At 41.0% G+C, this 22,457-nt stretch overlaps 1 protein-coding gene across 1 annotated transcript in view; it reads right to left on the bottom strand.

Annotated features, from left to right (window-relative positions):
* Positions 1 to 22,189, bottom strand: part of USP34 (ubiquitin specific peptidase 34) — a 235,931-nt gene extending 213,742 nt beyond the window's left edge. The window contains 1 exon segment of the mRNA XM_007464137.1: positions 22,126 to 22,189. The gene's annotated coding sequence lies outside the window, so the exon portion shown is untranslated.
* Between the last annotated feature and the right edge of the window lie 268 nt (positions 22,190 to 22,457).

Raw genomic sequence — 22,457 nt, 5'->3', positions numbered from 1 at the left:
AGCAACGGGAGAGGCCACAACAGTGAGAGGCCCGCGTACCGCAAAAAACAAAAAATATATATACATATAAGTAATTAAAATACACTACAACGATAGTATAAAAGACAGGAACAGAATAAATGGAATTAACGTATTCTAAGGCCTTGCTACTCAGTGTGTACTAAAGACCAACAACATCAGCATCATGTGGAAGCTTTCTTAGAATGAAGACTCTCAGGCAAAATTCCAGACTGCTTGAATTAATCTGCCTTTTTAAGAAAATCTCCAGGTGATCATATGTACATTAAAGTTCCAGAGGCATCATTCTAAAGTACAGAAGGTAGAACAAATACTAAAATAAATTCCAGTGTGAGAAATTCATAGTTAAGCAAGATTTAGGTAAAGAAGCAAGCAAAAAAAATATGAGTACAAGATGAAGGACTCAGTTTTACTTCTGTTGAATTTGAGGATGAAGGATACTTAACTAAAAATGTCTAGGGGGCTTCCCTGGTGGCGCAGTGGTTGCGAGTCCACCTGCCGATGCAGGGGACGCGGGTTCGTGCCCCGGTCCAGGAGGATCCCACATGCCCCGGAGCAGCTGGGCCCATGGGCCATGGCCACTGAGCCTGCGCTCCGCAACGGGAGAGGCCACAACACCAAAAAAAAAAAAAAAAAAAAAAAAAGTCTAGAACTAAGTTAAGGATATTGGTCTGACACTTGGAAAATCAGTCAGTGCTAGAAATATACTCTGAAAGATAACGAAGCCATGGCAGTAGACTGAATCCTTACTTCAACCTCTTCATAATATACACAGCAAAGGACTAAACCCTGAGTAATCTCCATACCAAAGAGATTAGAGTAAGAAAACCCTGAATAAGGAAGGGGAAAATTTTAAGATTATGCAGCCCAGCAGTTCTCAAACTTTGTTTTCAGGGCTCCTTCACATGCTTAAAAACTGAATACTTGGGGCTTCCCTGGTGGCGCAGTGGTTGAGAGTCCGCCTGCCGATGCAGGGGACACGGGTTCGTGCCCTAGTCCAGGAGGATCCCACATGCCGCGGAGCGGCTGGGCCCGTGAGCCATGGCCGCTGAGCCTGCGCGTCCGGAGCCTGTGCTCCTCAACGGGAGACGCCACAACAGTGAGAGGCCCGCATACTGCAAAAAAACCAAAAAACAAACAAACAAAAAAACTGAAAACTTTAAAGAACTTATGTTTAGGTGATTTATATTTATCAATATTTATTGTGTTTTGAATTAAAATTTAGGAATATTTATTCATTAGTTTATAAGCGATGAATTTATTACCTGTTTTCCATTTTTTAAAACTCAGTGACTTGAGTGGCGCTGTTTTAAATTTTTGAAAATATCTTTAGGCTCTGGCTTAATAGAAAACAGCTGGATTCTCATTAACTGCTTCTGCATTCTATATGCTGCCATATAGTTTTGGTAAAGCAAATAAAGAAAATCCATCCTTAAAAGATCTGAACATGGAAATAAGAGGACTATTTTAACAGCCCTGTCAGATAATTTTGGAAATTCTTCGATATTACACCAAAACTCAATGAGTGTTAATTTTTTTTAATTAATTTATTTTTATTCTTATTTATTTTTGGCTGTGTTGGGTCTTTGTTGCTGGGCACAGGCTTTCTCTAGTTGTGGGGAGTGGGGGCTACTCTTCGTTGCGGTGCGCAGGCTTCTCATTGCGGTGGCTTCTCTTGTCACAGAGCACAGGATCTAGGCGCACGGGCTTCAGTAGTTGTGGTGCATGGGCTTAGTTACTCCACAGCATGTGGGATCTTCCTGGACCAGGGCTCAAACCCGCGTCTCCTGCATTGGCAGGAAGATTCTTAACCACTGTACCACCAGGCAAGCCCCGAGTTTTAATTTCTTTTTTTTTTTTTTTTGCGGTATGTGGGCCTCTCACTGTTGTGGCCTCTCCCATTGTGGAGCACAGGCTCCGGACGAGCAGGCTCAGCGGCCATGGCTCACGGGCCCAGCCGCTCCACAGCATGTGGGATCTTCCCAGACCGGGGCACGAACCCGTATCCCCTGCATCGGCAGGCGGACTCTCAACCACTGCGCCACCAGGGAAGCCCCCGAGTTTTAATTTCTAAAAGACAAGTTGCAATGTGAAATCTAAAACTTTATCAGTACTGTTACATTAAAATCTACTGGTCTACCTTGCTCTCTGAATAGACCTTTTGCCCATAAATGATTTTGTAACATCATGCACTGGTGATATGGAAAACACTGGCTCACTAAGTTATATAGATCTTTCCAGTGTTGACATATTTCATTACACAATATCAAAAAATCATATCATTATTAATAGTTCCATCAATCTCATTAAAAAATCCGTAAGTTTGGGGCAGTTGTCAAACTCAGTGACAGGTACAAGTTTTCCAAATCTTAATTTCTTCTTGAAAGCTCAATTTTATCACTGGCAACTAACACCATCAGTCTTCTTTGAAGTGACATGCTTGCCTCATTCATTCCAGAAAATGCACGCCATATACCCAAATCTGGATAACCTCTGAGTCAATCATTCTTTCAAATAAAAATGGAGTTTCATGAAAAAAGCAGCTAGTTCAGCTTACAACTCAATCACATTAGGGCATTTCCTTAAGACAACCATCTTACTGCAGTAAACAAAAGAAATGCTTTATATGCATTTCTCATTTCATCACAGGATATTAAAAGACATGCACATAACCTTTTGAGATTTAATAATATTAATATCCATTGCTTCATCAAAGGCATCAAGTGAAAATTTTTTTTAAACAGCAAGTGCTTGGCAGCAAAGATTACATTAACTACTTAGTGCACTGTGTTATTTCCTGCAACGTGTTTTATCCACCATGCCTTTGCAGCACCAGTGAAAATATCAACCAAAAGGCAAATATGACTTACCTCTCAGACCCCTTGAAAGGCTCTCTGGGACCCCCAGGGTCCACACATCAAACTTTGAGAACCACTGATGGAACGAAATGAAGATACAGATTTAATAATAAAGGGTTATATGAAACAAAACATATCCCAATTGAAAAGGAAGTAAAACTATTTCTATTCACAGATGACATGATCTTGTATAAATCCTAAGAAAGTCTTAAGGAATCACTAAAGAAAATTAATAAACAAGTAATCAATTGTTATTCCTATACACTAGGAACAAGCAATGCAAAAATGAAACAGAGGACTTCCCTGGTGGCACTGCCAATGCAAGGGACACAGGTTCGAGCCCTGGTCCAAGAGGATTCCACATGCCACGGAGCAACTAAGCCCGTGTGCCACAACTACTGAGCCTGTGCTCTAGACACTGTGAGCCACAACTACTGAGCCCACGTGCCACAACTATGGAAGCCTGTGCTCCTCAACAAGAGAAGCCACCACAATGAGAAGCCCGTGCACCACAACGAAGAGTAGCCCCCGCTCACCACAACTAGAGAAAGCCTGCACGCAGCAATGAAGATGCAATGCAGCCAAAAATTTAAAAAAAATTTTTTTAATGAAACATACAAAACAATTCCATTTACAATAACATCAAAAACAATAAAATTCGGAACTTCCCTGGTGGTCGAGTGCTAAAGAATCCACCTTCCAATGCAGGGGACGTGGGTTCGATCCCTGGTCAGGGAACTAGGATTCCACATGCTGCAGGGCATCTAAGCCCACACACCACAACTACTGAGCTCACACGCCTCAACTAGAGCCCGCGTGCTGCAACTAAGACCTGACGCAGCCAAAAATAAATTAAATAAATAAATAATAAATGATTTTTTAAAAAAAGGAGACTTTAATGTGACATCTCACGACTTAAAAAAAAAATAAAATTCTTGGGAATATATTTAATAAGAAGAAACGCAAAACTTATACTCTGAAAACTACAAAACACTGTCAAAAAAAGTTGAAGAAATCTAAGTAATAGAAAGACATCCCATGTTCATGGATCAAAAGACTTACTATTGTTAAAATAGTAATACTCTTCAGCTTTATCTATAGATTCACCACACTCTATCAGAATCCCAGCTGGCTTCTTTGTAAAAATTGAAAAGCTAATCCTAAAACTCATAAGGAAACTCAAAGGACCCAGAACAGCCAAACAATTTTGAAAAACAACAAAGTTAGAAGATTCACACTTTCCAATTTCAAATATTACTACAAAGCTACAGTAATCAAGGCAGAAGGACAGACATATAAATCAATGGAACAGAAAGGAGAGTCCAGGGGCTTCCCTGGTGGCGCAGTGGTTGAGAGTCCGCCTGCCAATGCAGGGGACACGGGTTCGAGCCCTGGTCCTGGAGGATCCCGCGTGCCGTGGAGCAGCTAGGCCCATGCACAACTGCTGAGCCTGTGGCTCTAGAGCCACAACTACTGAGCCCGTGTGCCACAACTACTGAGCCCGTGTGCCACAACTGCTGAGGCCCGCACACCTAGAGCCCGTGCTCTGCAGTGGGAGAGGCCACCGCAATGAGAGGCCCGCTCACCACAACGAGGAGTAGCCCCCACTCGCTGCAACTAGAGAAAAGCCTGCGCACAGCAACGGAAGACCCAACACAGCCAAATAAATAAATAAGTAAATAAATAAAAGAAGGGATGTCCACTTTAAAACAAAAAAAAAGAAGAAATGAGAGTCCAAAAACAAACCCATTCATCCACAGTCAACTGATTTTCAACAAAGCTGCCAAGATCACTCAATGGAAAATGTCTTTCTACAAATGGTGGCAGAACAACTGGACAGCCTCATACAAAAGGATGAAGTTGGACCCTTACCTCATACCATGTACAAAAAATTGACTCAAAATGGATCAAAGACCTAAACATAGGAACCAAAACTATTAAACTTACAAGAAAACATAGGGGTAAGTCTTCATGCCTTTGGATTTGGCAATGCATTCTGGCAATAGACATGATACCAAAAGCACAAGCAACAAAAGAAATAAATAAACTGAACTTCAACATTAAAACCTTTTGTGCTTCAAAGAACAGTAGTGATAAAGTGAAAAGACTACCCACAGTATGGGAGAAAAAATTTGCGAATTATATATATCTGATAAGGGACGCGTGTCTAGAATATATACTAATGAACTCTGACAATCCAATAATAAAAAATAAATAACCCAATTAAAAAGTGAGCAAAGGATCTGAAAGGAGATATGATAAATAAGCATATGAAAAGATAATAAGCATATGAAATAAGCATATGAATAAAATAAGCATATGAAAAGTGAGCAAAGGATCTGAAAGGAGAAATGATAAATAAGCATATGAAAAGATATTCATCATCATCATTCATCAGGGAAAGGCAAATCAAAACCACAATGAGAGGGACTTCCCTGGTGGTCCAGTGGCTAAGACTCCATGCTCCCAATGCAGGGGGCCTGGGTTCAATCCCTGGTCAGAGAACTAGATCCCACATGCCGCAACTAAGAGTCTGCATGCCGCAACAACAACAACAAAGATCCCGCATGCCACAACTAAAGATTCCACATTAAAAAAAAAACACAATGAGATACCACTGTAAGCTCACTAGGATGGCTAGAATAAAACAGTCAAAATAACAAGTGTTGATGAGGATGTTGAGAAACTGGAACCCTCATACACTGCTGAAGGGAATATAAAATGTTGCATCATTTTAGAAAACAGTTTGGCAGTTTTTCAAAATGTAAAACTGAGTTACCGTTTGACCAAGTAATTCCACTCCCAGGTACCTGTGAGAAGTAAAAACTAAGTCCATGGAAAACGTTTTACACAAATGTTCACAGAAGCATTATTCATAAGAGCCAAAAGGTAGAAACAACCCAAATGTCCATCAACTGATGAATGGATTAAGAAAATGTGGGGACTTCCCTCCTGGTCCACTGGTTAAGACTCCATGCTTCCACTGCAGGAGGCATGGGTTTGTTGATCCCTGGTCGGGCCACACGGTGCGGCCAAAAAAAGAAAAAAAAAAAAAAGTACTATGTTCATACAATGTTGTATTATTCAGTCACAGAAAGGAATGAAGAACTGACACATGCTCCAACATGGATGAATCTTGAAAATATGCTAAGTGAAAGAAGTCAGTCACAAGATATACTATTATTCCATTTATATGAAAGACTCGAAATAGGCAAATACATAGGGAAAGTAGACTGTTGCTTAGGGCTGGGAGGACAGGGATTTAGAGTGATAATTAAAAGGTGTCGGGTTTCTTTCTGAGGTGATGAAAGTGCTCTAAAATTGACTGTGGTGATGACTGCATAATTCTGTGAATACAGTGAAAGCCACTGAGTTGTACAGTTTTAATGGGTGACATGTAAGGTATGTATCTCAATGAAACTGTTATCAACTGTTATCAAAATAAAGCAAAATAATTAATGATAAAGGTGTGTGAAAATTCAATTTATAAGAACAAGAAATAAAAATACCTAGGAATAATTATAAAGGAAACGTGCAGAATCTACATAAAGGAAAAACCCCACAAAGTTTCACAAAGATTATATAAATGGGAAAGCACATTATGCTTCCTGAAGTGGCAGAATCAATACTGTAAGATGTCAACTCATGCTCCTATTTAAAAACATTATGCAATTTCAATAAAAATTCCAACAGAATGTGAGGCGAGGGGGGCAACACAACAACAAAAGAATTCTGAAGTTTTATCTCAAGGAATAAATAACTTTTCACTAGCAATGTGGTTTAATATTTTCAGGTACTAAAATATATCATGAAGCAACTAAATTAAAACCAAACAATTAATTAAACAATAAAAAGCTTAAAAACAGACCTCCAGGAATATACTCAAAAATTCTGTATAAGACAGAGGTGGCATATCAAAACAGTGAAAAACTAGATGGACGCTAAGATCAATAAGTAATAGTTTGGAAAAACTAATATTAGATCCACTTCATAACTTACACTAAAATAAATTCCAGATGGATTAAAAATTAAACAATTCATAAAAACTAGAAAAAAGCTTAACTGAATATCTGATCTCAGAGTGGGAAAAGCTTTTCTAAATAACAGTAGAATACTCGTTATTAAAACTCAGGAACCAGAACTTCCCTGGTGGCACAGTGGCTAAGAATCCGCCTGCTAATGCTGGGAACACGGGTTCAAGCCCTGGTCTGGGAAGATCCCACATGCCGCGGAGAAAACTAAGCCCGTATGCCACAACTACTGAGCCTGCGCTATAGAGCCACAACCACTGAGCCCGCGTACCACAAATACTGAAGCCCACGCGCCTAGCGCCTGTGCTCCACAACAAGAGAAGCCACTACAATGAGGAGCCCGCACACTGCAAGGAAGAGTAGCCCCCACTCGCTGTAACTAGAGAAAGCCTGCACACAGCAACGAAGACCCAACGCAGCCATAAATAAATAAATTTAAAATAATTTTAGGGCTTCCCTGGTGGCGCAGTGGTTGAGAGTCTGCCTGCCAATGCAGACGACACAGGTTCGAGCCCTGGTCTGGGAAAATCCCACATGCCATGGAGCAACTGGGCCCGTGAGCCACAATTACTGAGCCTGCGCGTCTGGAGCCTGTGCTCCGCAACAACAGAGGCCGCGATAGTGAGAGGCCTGCGCACCGCGATGAAGAGTGACCCCCACTTGCCACAACTAGAGAAAGCCCATGCACAGAAATGAAGACCCAACACAGCCATAAATAAATAAATAAATACATTGTGTATTATTTATAAAAAAAAAATAAAAATAAAAAAAATAAAATAATTTTAAAATTTAAAATTTAAAATAAATAAGTAAAACTCAGAAACCAAATATGTCAATACAAACAATGCAATAATCCTCAATAACTGAACTCTTGCAGGAACCAAGTAGTTTTGGATAATGACTATATCTGTTTTTCCTCTACTATATGGATTCTTCAAAATATCTAATGCAAATAAACAGGCACTCTTAAATACTATTGTTGGGCTATAAATTAGCATAACCCTTCTAGTAGGCAATTTGCCAACAGAAGCCTTAAAAGTTTCTACCTATTGACCCTGGACATGACCCAAATTTCTATGCGCAAGGATATTTTATTTTTTTCTTCACAGGATAAACGCTAGTTAAATACGTGTTATATTCAAAAGACTAAAAGTAGGCTGCCATTAAATTCTGTTCTCAGATATACATAAGTAAATGAGAAAATGCTCCTTAAAAAAGCAAACAGTACATATGAAATCAATCTTTTATAAATACTGAAAATTAGCTGGAACAAACTTTTAACAAAACTCTTTTTACTGAAATAACCATTTCTCCAATTGCAATCATTAAAAAGAAAATTACTCAAAGATCAACTTAAATTCTATCAACTCCATGAAGCCTTCTCCAATCTTAGAAAACTAAACTCCTCCCACTGCACTTCAGCTATATATACTTTAATGGAATTTACCATTTGTCTTTTCATACCATTGTTTTTTGTATACTTCTTACACTGGCACTGTGTTAAGTGTTGATATGCATTATCTTATTTAATCCTCACAAAATCCCTGTATTTATTTAAGTCATTATTATCCTCATTTTCAAGTAAGTAAGAAGGCACTAAGAGATTTAGGAACATAACCAAAGCCAGAGATCTAATAAATGACAGGAACAAGACTTGAACTCACAATGATCACTCAACTATTATCCTACTGCCTCATCTGTATTGTACTCTAACCTTCCTTAAGAATAGATATACATCTAAATGTATCTCTGTATCTACCACAGCATACAGCAAATGCTTACATGTATAAAATATTCAATATATTTGTTATATATTGAAAAAAAGTATTCAAACATAAAGAGTTAAAGTAAGACACACAAAAAATAATCAAGTCAGTAAATAGAATGTTAAGAAATGGTTCTGGGAAAAAGATGCAGACCTACTAGAGAATGCACTTGAGGATACGGGGAGGGGAAGGGTAAGCTGGGACAAAGTGAGGGAGTGGCACAGACATATATACACTACCAAATGTAAAATAGATAGCTAGTGGGAAGCAGCCGCATAGCAGAGGGAGATCAGCTCGGTGCTCTGTGACCACCTAGAGGGGTGGGATAGGGAGGGTGGGAGGGAGGAAGATGCAAGAGGTAAGAGATATGGGGACACGTGTGTATGTATAACTGATTCACTTTGTTATAAAGCAGAAACTAACACACCATTGTAAAGCAATTATACTCTAACAAAGATGTTAAAAAAAAAATGGTTTTGGGGACTTCCGTGGTGGCGCAGTGGTTAAGAATCCGCCTGCCAATGCAGGGAACACGGGTTCGAGCCCTGGTCCAGGAAGATCTCACGTGGCATGGAGCAGCTAAGCCCATACACCACAACTACTGAGCATGCGTTCTAGAGCCTGTGAGCCACAACTACTGAGCCCGCATGCCACAACTACGGAAGCCCGCGCACCCAAAAGCCTGCGCTCCGCAACAAGGAAGCCACCACAATGAGAAGTCTGCGCACCACAACAAAGAGTGGCCCCTGCTCCCCACAACTAGAGAAAGCCCACGAGCAGCAACAAAGACCCAACAGAGCCAAAAATAAATGGAATGAATGAATGAATGAATGAATGAAATTTAAACAAGCAAGCAAACAAACAAAAAGAAATGGTTTTCAATTTTCCAAACTGGACCCAGCAGAATGACTCCTGCAAAGAAGGGTGAAAAGAAGGCCATTCAACCATTCTGGTTAGCAACCAGAGAATATACCATCAACATTCACAAGTGCATCCAGAGTCAGCTTCAAGAAGCGTGCCCCTCAAGCACTGAAAGAGATCCAGAAATCTGCCATTAAGAAAACAGGATCTCCAGATGGGCACATTGACACCATGCTCCATAAAACAGTATGAGCCAAAGAATTAGGAATGTCCCAGACTCCACGCTCCCAATGCAGGGGGCCCAGGTTCGATCCTTGGTCAGGGAACTAGATCCCACATGCATGCCACAACCAAGAAGTCTGCATGCCACACTTAAGCTCCCGCATGCCGCAACTAAGACCCAGTGCAGCCTAAATAATTTTTTTTTTAAAATACACTTATAAAATAAATAAATAAATAGACAAACTCTATACGTTGGTTATCTAGGTACCTGTCACCACTTTCAAAAACTTACAGTTGATGTGGATGAGAACTAACCGTTGACTGTCAAAAAAAGTTACAAACTGCCAAAAAAAAAAAAAGGTTTTCAGTATAGCAGTGTACTAGATATCTGTGTGCTTGCTGTCCAAAAACAATTTCACCTTCTTCATAATCACAACATGCCAAATTTCTTTTGGGGTAACACTTACCATTTTTTAGCTATGAGGTTTGGTGGGTTCAGCTTCAGGAATAGGTCATCCGTTTAAGCCAACCAAAATCCATCCTCTTTGAACTCTACTTCAGGAATAAGGCCCATGATAAAAACATGGGCCAATGATCTATGAAGCACCATCTGCTAGCCAGGTTTTGGAAAAAGCAGCTTCCTTGTTCTTGTACAGTAGGTTTCAGAAGAGATTCTCTCTTTTTTGCTCTGCGTAGTATAAACATGTGATTTGCAAACAGTGTAGTATAAAGATGGTGTGCAGTGGCCATTTCTGCTACTCTGAGAAGGGCCAAACTAAGGTCAAAACCAAGGAAGCACAGCAGAGCAAGCCACAGAGAAATGAAGTCTTGATAATGCTATGAATCTGCAGATTAAGAGTAGACCACACTAGGAGAAAAGGAACCCTCCTACACTGTTGGTGGGAATGTAAATTGGTTCAGCCACTATGGAAAACAGTATGAAGGTTCCTCAAAAAACTAAAAATAGGGGCTTCCCTGGTGGCACAGTGGTTAAGAATCCGCCCACCAATGCAGGGGCCACGGGTTCGAGCCTTCATCCAGGAAGATCCCACATGACGTGAAGCAACTAAGCCCATGCACCACAACTACTGAGCCTGTGCTCTAGAGCCCATGAGCCACAACTACTGAGCCCACGAGCCACAACTATTGAAGCCCACATGCCTAGAGCCCGTGCTCCACAACAAGAGAAGCCACCACAATGAGAAGCCCACACACCACAACGAAGAGCAGCCCCCGCTCGCCACAACTAGAGAAAGCCTGAGCGCAGCAACGAAGACCCAATGCAGCCAAAAATAAATAAATAAAGTAAATAAGTTTATTTTTTTTCAAAACTACAACTAGAACTACCATATGATCCAGCAATCCCACTCCTGGGCATTTATCCGGACAAAACTAATTCAAACAGATACACGCACCCTTACATTCACAGCAGCACTATTCACAACAGCCAAGATATGGGACAATGTAAATGTCCATCAACAGACAAATAGATAAAGGAAATGTGGTATGCATATACAATGGAATACACCTCAGCCATAAAAAAGAATGAAAGAATGCCATTTGCAACAACATGGATGGACCCAGGGCTTATCATACTTAGCTAAGCAAGTCAGAAAGAAAAAGACAAATACCATATGATATCACTTATATGTGGAATCTAAAATATGACACAAATAAACCTACCTACAGAACAGAAACAGACTCACAGTCATAGAGAACATACTTGTGGTTACCAAGGTGGACTGGGGGTGGGGGAGGGATGGACTGGGAGTTAGGAGTTAGTATATGCAAACTATTATATATAGAATGGATGGATAACAAGATCCTACAGTATAGCACAGGAAACTATATTCAATATCTGGGGGGGGGGTGGGGGGGTGGGGGAGGGATGGACTGGGAGTTCGGGGTTAGTAGATGCAAACTATTATATACAGAATGGATAAACAGCAAGGTCCTACTGTATAGCACAAGGAACTATATTCAATATCCTGTGACAAATCATAATGGGAAAAGAATATAAAAAAGAATGTATATATATGAATAACTGAATCACTTCACTGTACAGCAGAAATTAGCACAACACTGTAAATCAACTATACTTCAATTAAAAGACAAAATCAAACAAACAAAAAACGAGTAGACCACACCAGAACATAGCACACACCTGCACTGCTCAGTTACGGCTTTTAAAAAACTCCTTTTTCAGGACCTCCCTCGTGGCGTGGTGGTTAAGAATCCGCCTGCCAAGGCAGGGTACACGGGGCGAGCCCTGGTCCAGGAAGATCCCACATGCCGCGGAGCAACTAAGCCCATACATCACAACTACTGAGCCTGCGCTCTAGAGCCTGCGGGCCACAACTACTGAGGCCGTGTGCCACAAGTACTGAAGCCCATGCACCTAGAGCCCATGCTCCACAACAAGAGAAGCCACCACAATGAGAAGACCGTGCACCGCAACAAAGAGTAGCCCCACTCGCCACAACTAGAGAAAGCCCACGCGCAGCAAGTAAGACGCAACGCACCCAAAAATGAAATAATAAATTTTTTTAAAAATTAAAAATAAAAATAAAATTAAAAACTCCTTTTTCTTTCTGCCAAATGGGGTGTTCTTTCTGATTCTTGCAACAGAGTCCTAACTTGGGTTCAAACACTAATTCCCAATCTTAGATTTTTAATCCATAAGGGTTAATCTCAAGGGACACTCAGAGAAAAAAAACAAAACACAACTTAACAAAATGAGGGTTTTTTTTTTTTAATCAATGAAGCACCTTTTTATGAAGGGGGGTGCTGAGCAAGACATCACAAAAGCAAGGATTGACAGTACTTGAAATGTCCCCAAAATTTGAGAAAACAGGAAAAACTACCACATCCAGCCTACCCTCATCTTCCATTAACCACCTCCAGTGATCTTAAGATTTTTCAGATATTTTAGCAGATACATATTGATCCTAGTATGTGTAGGCACTGCGAAACTCAGTTAATGTAAGCTAGTCACAATCACAGAACTTGTAACCCTGTATAATAAAAAGACATTAAAGGGAATTCTCTGGTGGTCCAGGGGTTAGGACTCTGCGTGCTCACTGCTGAGGGCAAGGGTTCAATCCCTGATCAGGGAGCTAAGATCCCACAAGCTACGCGGTGCAGCCAAAAAAAAAAATAAAAATAAAAACTAAAAAGACATTAAACAAGTAAATAAAAATAAATACATAATTCTAAACTGTGGTAAGTGGGGACTTCCCTGGTGGCACAGTGGTTAAGACTCCACACTCCCTGGGCTTCCCTGGTGGCGCAGTGGTTGAGAGTCCGCCTGCTGATGCAGGGGACACAGGTTTGTGCCCCAGTCTGGGAAGATCCCACATGCTGCGGAGCGGCTGGGCCTGTGAGCCATAGCCGCTGAGCCTGTGCTCCGCAACGGGAGAGGCCACAGCAGTGAGAGGCCCGCGTACCGCAAAAAAAAAAAAAAAAAAAAAAAACCTCTATTGTCTTAAGCATTTTCATGTCTCAATGTACCGCAAAAAAAAATTTAAAAAAAAACCTCTATTGTCTTAAGCATTTTCATGTCTCAATTTATTCTGAGTTAGTGCTCTTACTACTGCTCTTATACTTCTACATTCATCATTGGTTACTGAGCCTTTCTCAATAATCAGAACAAAGTTCATGAGTCTGGCAGCAAAGTTACCCAGAATAAAAAGTCTCTTCCAAATTTGTCTTATGGTGGTTTAGAACCAATACATTGCTAAAACAGCCCCACAGACCTCAGAGTCAAAATAAACACTTTAAGATTATGAAGGCTTTACACTCATGCTCTAATGTTGGAAGGATAATTTTTTAAAAGTTTTATCATATTGCCAGATTTCCTTCCAGATATGCTGCATGAACTACTCAGCAATGTGATTTCAGAGGCTATATTCAAGGTGATAATCAGACAATTACAAAGTCATGTAACAACCCAAATGCCCATCATTAGAGGACTGATTAAGTTACAGTATGACCAAGTAATGGAATACTACACTAAAGCCATTAAAAATGATAATATAAGTCCATATTAACATGGAAAAGTAGCTACATCTTATTAGTAAAAATAATATAAGGACTTCCCTGGTGGCGCAGTGGTTAAGAATCCGTCCGCCAATGCAGGGGACACAGGTTCGAGCCCTGGTCCGGGAAGATCCCACATGACATGGAGCAACTAATAAGCCCATGCACCCCAACTACTAAGGCTGCACTCCAGAGCGACCCACAACTACTGAAGCCTGCACACCTAGAGCCCGTGCTCCACAACAAGAGAAGCCACCGCAATGAGAAGCCCACGCACCGTAACGAAGAGTGGCCCCTGCTCGCCACAACTAGAGAAAACCCGCGGGCAGCAGCGAAGACCCAACTCAGCCATAAATAAATAAATAAATTTATTTATTTTTAAAATTAATAATAATAATATAGAATAACATGTAATCAGGTTATTTACACGAAATAGTGTATCTGAGGAAAGAGAAAAGAGTGACTTAAGAGATGTTTACCAAAACATGAACGATTTCTTTGGTAAACAGTTTCGGTTATCCTAATTTTCTTTATTATTTTCTGCACTACTTGATTTTTTTCTAAAAAAGCAGGTATCCTTTTTTAGAATGAAAAACAACAACACTACTTTTATTCTCTTCAAAAAGACTAAACACACTGGTAGAGAGATGAGTAAGCAAACAATAGAGGTTCTTAAGTTTTTTCCTGCCACCAAACACCACAGATGACACCTGCCCAACATGTTCCAAGAAAGTAAGCCAGATTATAATGAAGCACTCACAGCTGAAGATTACACCTAATTTCCAATACAGGAGAGCTCATCATGGGGCAATACTTGAATCAAAACTCTTCTGGTTGCACATTAACTCAAATGGTATGTACAGGGGAGACAGCTAAATAGGAGCACCTAGCTTCAGTATTAGAAAGCCACCAGGGGGCTGGGCTTCCGTGGTGGCGCAGTGGTTGAGAGTCCGCCTGCCGATGCAGGGGACATGGGTTAGTGCCCTGGTCTGGGAAGATCCCACATGCCGCGGAGCAGCTGAGCCCGTGAGCCATGGCCGCTGAGCCTGCGCATCCGGAGCCTGTGCTCCGCAACGGGAGAGGCCACAACAGTGAGAGGCCCGCATACCACAAAAAAAAAAAAGAAAGAAAGAAAGAAAGAAAGCCACCAGGGGAATTTCCCTGGTGGCAGAGTGGATAAGACTCCACACTCCCAAAGTAGGGGGCCCGGGTGTGATCCCTGGTCAGGGAACTAGATCCCACATGCATGCCACAATTAAAGGAGCCCTGGAGCCACAACTAAGGAACCTGCCACGACTAAGACCTGATGCAGAGAAATAAATAAAAAAGAAAGCCAAGAGGGTATTAACTTCCGTCTCTTTATAGAGCTTCAATATCAACTATTTCCAAAAATTTGCCCCAATTCTCTTCTGCAAATAATCTCCGCCACCAGGGAAGCCTTACCTGGCTCTTTAGTTCAAACATTCTGAAAGGAAAAAATCTGATTGATGGACAACAGTCCCACCAATCCACCAGGTCAGAAGTCTATTTGGAATCCAATCAGCAATGGTTAGGGAGAAAGGTCTTTCAGGGGATGTAAACTAGAAGGTCCCTAGAAGAGGTTATAGCCAGGGCAGGAAGAGAAACCTGTCCCTTCCATAGTTTAAAAAAAAAAAAAAAAAAAAGTGCAAGAGAATGGGCTTCCCTGGTGGCGCAGTGGTTAAGAATCCACCTGCCAATGCAGGGGACACGGGTTCGAGCCCTGGTCCAGGAAGATCCCACATGCCATAGAGCAACTAAGCCCGTGTGCCACAACTACTGAACCTGCGCTCTAGAGTCGAGCCACAACTACTGCAGCTCGCGTGCCTAGAGGCCGTGCTCCACAACAGAAGCCACCACAATGAGAAGCCAGCGCGCCGCAACAAAGAGTAGCCCCTGCTCACCCCAACTAGAGAAAGTCCATGCACAGCAACGAAGACTCAACACAGCCAAAAATAAATTAATTAAATAAATTTATTTTAAAAAGGTGCAAGAGGAGGCAATGTGTATCCTACATCAGTTCTCAATTAACTGAGTAAACTACATTTGGAGACTTTTTAATTTCTATGGAATCTGAGAGAAAAATAACATTAACAGGTGTTAATCACATTAAAAGGTTAAAAGTCCAATTATTTTCCTGGTATATAAAATCTTAAATAAAAGTAATTTAGTGGGCTTCCCTGGTGGCACAGTGTTTAAGAACCCACCCGTCAATGCAGGCGACATGGGTTCAAGCCCTGGTCCGGGAAGATCCCACATGCCATGGAGCAACTAAGCCCGTGCACCACAACTACTGAGCCTATGCTCTAGAGCCCACAAGCCACAACTACTGAGCCCACATGCCACAACTACTGAAGCCCGCAGGCCTAGAGCCTGTGCTCCACAACAAGAGAAGCCACTCAATGAGAAGCCCGCACACCACAATGAAGACCTAATACAGCCATAAATAAATAAATACATAAATAAAAGTTATTTAGTGAAATTTCATCCCACAGACTCAAATCTCACCACCTATATGGAAAAATTTTTGCCTTTTTGCATTATCTATTAATTTAGAACATACTGGACTTCCCTGGTGAGGCAGTGGTTAAGAATCCACCTGCCAATGCAGGGGAAACGGGTTCGAGCCCTGATCCAGGAAGATCCCACATGCCACAGAGCAACTAAGCCCATGCACCATGACTAAAGCCTGCGCTCTAGAGCCCATGAGCCACAACTAATGAGCCCACATGCCACAACTACTGAAGCCTGGGTGCCTAGAGCCCGTGGTCCACAACAAGAGAAGCCACCGCAATGAGAAGCCTGCACAGCACAGCGAAGAGCCACCCCCGGCTCGCCGCAACTAGAGAAAGCCCACGTGTAGCAACGAAGACCCAACACAGCCATAAATAAATGTATTAAAAAAAAAATTAGAACATGGTTAGGGTGGATACTTTTTATAAGTACATACCTACTGATTTATGAATAAGCAATATATGTAATATAATCTGCACCTTCAGCATAATTTATCCACAAACTCTCATATCTAAATCACTACTGACAATAGGCCCAAGAACACTGAGCCTAGGCACTCACGTTCTACAAAAACTTTTCATTAACTAAAATATTCACTAGGCACCTACTCTCTACAAGGCACTATATTAGTACTGGGAAAAGAAGAAACAAAATATGACCCCTGACTTTAAGGAATTCAGCATCCAGAAACAGAGGCTGTTGTCTATTTTAAAAAAAGGGGGGGGGGGATGGCTTGTAACTTAAGTACATATTCTTTTTTTTTAATTAATTAATTAATTTATTTATTTATGTTCGGCTGCCTTGGGTCTTCTTGTTGCGCGCAGGCTTTATTTAGTTGCGGTGCGTGGGCTTCTCATTGCGGTGGCTTCTCTTGTTGCAGAGCACAGGCTCTAGGTGCACAGGCTTCAGTAATTGTGGCTCGCGGGCTCTAGAGTGCTGGCTCAGTAGTTGTGGCACATGGGCTTAGTTCCTCCGCAGCATGTGGGATATTCCCAGACCAGGGCTCAAACCCGTGTCCCCTGCGTTAGCAGGCAGATTCCTAACCACTGCGCCACCAGGGAAGCCCCATTATTAAACATATAAGAAACATTAACACATTTCATGAATATAGTGCTAAACCTAGCTATCAACAGCTATCACTGACAATGCAGTCTGCTATTAAAAATCTACTACACACTGTAGTGCTTTATGGTTTATAAGTTACTTTATAAAGATATGAGTTGAAATTGTATTATGATCTTTGGAAAATAGTACTTCAAATAGTAACTGTTTTAAGAGTATATATTCTTAGCAAGATTAATTTACCAAATTAAAAATTTTGGTAATTTGGTATTTTGTATTGTAGTAAAATCAAATTTCCAATTTTAAGAATCAGTTCAAATTTCAGAATTAAATGTCTATCAAAAAATGTTACTAATGATTTTTTCATGCCTATATACTTATATTTTTAAAAACCCCAGAAATGTTTAGTTTACTAAAGAGCTCACTGCTAACAACATTAAGATATATTAAGACATTCCCATTCAGCTACATTTACCACCACTTTTATTATTATTATTATTTTTTCTTTTAGAAGAAGGAAGAATTTACTACTTGTAGCAAGTAAGGTGAACACCAGGGATCTCTCCCAAAGCAATGTCTCTACCACCACTTTTAAATTCTTTCTACAATTACCACAAAATTATGCCCAAATTTGTGAAAACACATAAAAATTTAGTAATTTTTTACTTTGCCATTCAGTGTACTCATAATGTCTTCCATTTGAATAGATCATCGTAAAGTTTATACAGCACAGCATAATGGTTAAAGAGCACGGGCTTCTAGAAGACGTGAGATAAGTCCCGTGCAAATCCTGACTCCACCAAATAAAGTCATGTGACTCTAAGCAACTTAGGTAAACTCTAAGCCTCGGTTCTCTTATCTAAAATGGGTGATAAAGTACCTACCTCAAAGAATGGAAAAAGTTCCCAACACAAATGGCTCAATAAAGTATACTTTAAAAATAAAAATGCCAATACTGGTGGAGTATCTTGAGTTCTAGCTTAGATCTGACTACTAACTAAGCAGGTGACAGGTGATTTTTAGCAAACCACTTAGCCTTTCTGAGGTTCAATGTTTTCACATTTAAAATTGAGATACTAGGGAATTTCCTGGTGGCCCAATGGTTAGGACCCTGCGCTTTCACTGCGGTGGGCCCAGGTTCAATTCCTGGTGGGGGAACTAAGATCCCGCAAGCTGCACAGCAAGGTCGAAAAAAAAAAAGGGAGCGATACTAATACTTGCCCCTGCCTATCACAAAGGATAGTTAGGAACGACAAATGAATTACCCATTTAAAACATTTCATAAAGGGTTAATTCATTAAACACACAGAGTAAAATCCACAACATACAAATGGTTTAAAAGATGGATGTACATTTAAAGCCATTTTCACTCTGCTCTCGAGAAATTTACCTCACCAAGGCAAAGAGTGACCTCAATTTACTAGTTGAGCTAGCAACGCTGATGGCCCAAAGCATAATTTCAGGCCTCCAGCTTCTCAACATCCAGAAATGCTTTTAGATTTAGCAAACTAGCTCACAAAGGTAGCTATTAAAGTAGCAAATATACAAAGTCAAGAGAACAAGCAAAGGAATGTAAACTTAAAATTATTTCCTAAACTGAATGCAACCCCACAAACTGATAGGCGCAAAGTTCACTCAATATATTCCACATTTTAAAACATCTTCCGTATTAAAAACAAAGCACTGAAAAAAATATGAAAACCCAAATATGTTAGTACTGTTGAAACTGGTTATTCTAACACTAAAGCCAAATGCTATTTTCAAATGTAATTTCAAGTTTTAAGACACCTGTCAAGACTACTAAAAAAGGGTATAAGGAGGTCCTTATCACCGAGTCCTTAGCCTGGTTCCATGGACACGCTTCAATGGGCCCTTAACCTACAGGCAAAACTGTACTGTGTCTGAATACCTGTATATGTTTCTATGCTGAGAGCTTCAGATTCTCAGCAGGACTAGAGGTATAACTGGTAATATTAATATTCTCATCAAAAACTGATGACAAAGGAAGCTATTTACTATCTTCTGTCATCAATTTTTAGTTTAACTACATTACATTCTGCCAGATTTTAAAATAAACGTTTCATAGGAAGTCCTTAACCTTATCAAAACTCTGAGCATATCAGATATAAAGCTATACTATCCACATCATGTCTACCTTTTCATTTAAAACACAAAATTTTTAGATTATACACTTACTGGTGTGTCAAGGAAGACTTCTTTAGGTTTGATCAGTGTTTGTAAATTTGACAAGAAATAAGTTTTTGGTATTTTAAATCTATCCAACACACCACCTAAAGATATACTAATTTTACGGACTTCCCTGGCAGTCCAGTGGTTAAGACACTGCTTCCAATGCAGGGGGCTCAGGTTCAATCCCTGGTCAGGGAACTAAGATCCCATGTGCCATGCAGTGTGGCCTAAATAAATAAATAAAGTTTCTTATTAAAAAAAAAAAGATATACTAATTTTATTTCTTCTCTTGTTTAATTGTTATGGGGAGTTATATTGAAAGATGAATTCTGAGCTCATTATTTTGGGACTTTAACTCTGAATTTCTAATCAAGGATGAATTGATGCTCATCTTTGCACAACCTATGGGGGAAAAAAGGACAGACTTAATATATAATTATTGTGAGATTACAAGAAAGATTTATAACCTACTTTAATTCAATAAGTTTTATCAAGTTCCAGCCATTATGCTCCAACCCAGTCATGGATAAGTGTTACCATAATGAGATACAGTAATACCCTCTGCTCTCTGGGAACTTGAGCATCTTATGTTTGAGATACAGGAACTACACAAAGGGAAAATGAAAACAACTGTAAAAGAACTGGGGGCGGGGGCAGTGGAGAAGCAACTAGTCATAGCTTGGTATAACCTACAAATAAAATTACTGAAGTAATTTCTTTTTAAGGAAGCTTCATTGTCAGATTAGAGTTTAAAGGGCAAAATTTTAAACTGAGCTTTATAGGAAATATTAAGAAACAAAGTATTTTTCGTACACAAACAGAAAATCCTTATCTGTTCATTAAAACAGGTTTCTTAAGGGTCTGCATGGCCAAATTTTGCGAACCTGGTTCAATTAACCATATTTAATTAAAGGTAACAAAAGCTAAATTTCTAACTCCATAAATCGATTGCATTTTTGAGTGCTTCTAGACAAAGTTCTAGGGGTTTCCCAAATAACCCTCAATAGAACCCTTCATTATGTCTCTTTTCAAAAGGTAATAAGGATTAGCAAACTTTAGTTTCTTTAGATACTATGTTTAAAATTAATTGTCACAGTTAGGTTTAAAATAATTTTTAAACACCAACAAAACTATTAAAAGCAGTTTTCTCCTAATATATAAGATAGCAAAGCTATTCATTTTCCAGTTTCAGAAAAACCAAGCCATAATCACACAACTGACATTTGAGACATTTAAAATAGAGTTCACTGAAATAAGTACTAAGGAATTAAGTTTATCATTTCATAAACCACCTACACCAAAAATAAAAGTACCTCAAAATAAATACAAATAACCTTAAAATTCTAGGAAAATTTGGAATGACACAAATACTGTATAGTTTGAATTTGTGCAAAAGCCTGTTTCCACCTGTCAGGAAGTAAATACAGAGTTGAAAGTAAACTAGAACCCTTCCACTTTTATTACTGCCTTTGGTCAATAAAGTAAAATTCAAACACAAACAAGACTATACACTTTATAATCAATTGTTTTTAAGAATCGTATTAGAAAATAGACAATTTGGAAGTCTTTCGAAATACCACACACAAAACACAAATCCAAAACCCACAAAAGGTGTTCGTAAGTGAGCATTTTCTCAATAATCAACTTTTTGTAAATTAATCTTTTATGTAATTCACCTCGTCCAACTAGGCCTTTGGGCCCAGAAATAGTTTGCAATACGTCTTGTTTCTTTAAGCTAAAATACCGTCTTACAAGGGTCTGGAGTAAAATAAATGAAAGGAATCTAACTAGAAAAGAGCACTGCACGCTCTGTAATAAAAGCATACGGAATAAGGCCTTTCATTCCAGGAGACAGGCCATGATTATCCGGGGATGGTACCTGTAGTACAGTGCTCTCCTTAAGAGAAGAGAATTTACCATTAAAACGACGAATGGTACACTAAGAAGAAACATCATTAATTTTTTTTAATAGGTATAAAGGTTCCAGTCATCACTATCACCTCATTTTCAGCTATTTAAGGTCAGAGAGAAAGGTTTAATACAACCCACACACCCCCAAGAGACGGGAAAACCACCAACCACCTCGCAGGGAGTTTAATGAAAATTAGCAGGTAAGAGGCCTAGGCAGCACGCTGAAAATCAAAGAGGGCGGCCGGAGGGTCGAAGGGTTCGGACTACAGAGGAGAGCCTCGTCCTCGGACCCCACCTCCCCTCACCTTCCCGGCAGGGCGAAAGAGGCGATGGCTCATTAGTGCCTACGTTAATTGACACCTGTAATGAGGAAACTTTCCGAGAGCGGAGACCGCTCAGGCCCGGCCTGGCCGGAGCTCCGCGACGGCCCCCTCTCGGGCGCCCAGGTAACCGGGCCGGACTGGGCCCGAGGCGCCGCGGCGGCCGCGCCACCGCGTACCTTCCCGGAGCGCTAGGCCCGCAAGCCGCCCGGCTCGGCCGTCGCCTCCCGCAGGCCACGGCAGCTCGGGGAAGCCGGAGAGCGGCGCGGGGACCCCAAACTGTGCACCCCGACAGGCCGCCGCCGCGGCTACTTACTTTCATTTAACACCTCCACCAGGTCTGCGCAGTTCTCGCACATCGTTCGGCCGCCGCCCCCCCCTCCCCCGCTTCGGATCGCACTGACTGATCCCGACCGGCGGGGGGGAGGGGAGAGAGGCGGAGGAGGGGGCCGGCCGGCCGGGCGGGGAGGCGACTAGGGCGGGCGGCGGCGGGGACGGGGCGGGGAGCAGGAGAATGGGGGAGGGAGGCCGGCGGTCCCCGGAGCGGGCGGGGGAGAGGAGGGGGGCGAGGGGAGGTGCGCAGGCCGGAGGGGCGCTGAGGCGCCGGCGGCTGGGAAGGGGGGGAAGGACGGGGGGAGGGGAGAGGGA

The sequence above is a fragment of the Lipotes vexillifer genome, unplaced genomic scaffold (assembly GCF_000442215.2).
Source record: "Lipotes vexillifer unplaced genomic scaffold, Lipotes_vexillifer_v1.1 scaffold311, whole genome shotgun sequence".
Lineage (NCBI taxonomy): Eukaryota > Metazoa > Chordata > Mammalia > Artiodactyla > Lipotidae > Lipotes > Lipotes vexillifer.
The sequence above is the reverse complement of the archived record's forward strand: the minus strand, read 5'-3'. Positions and strand labels throughout refer to the sequence as shown.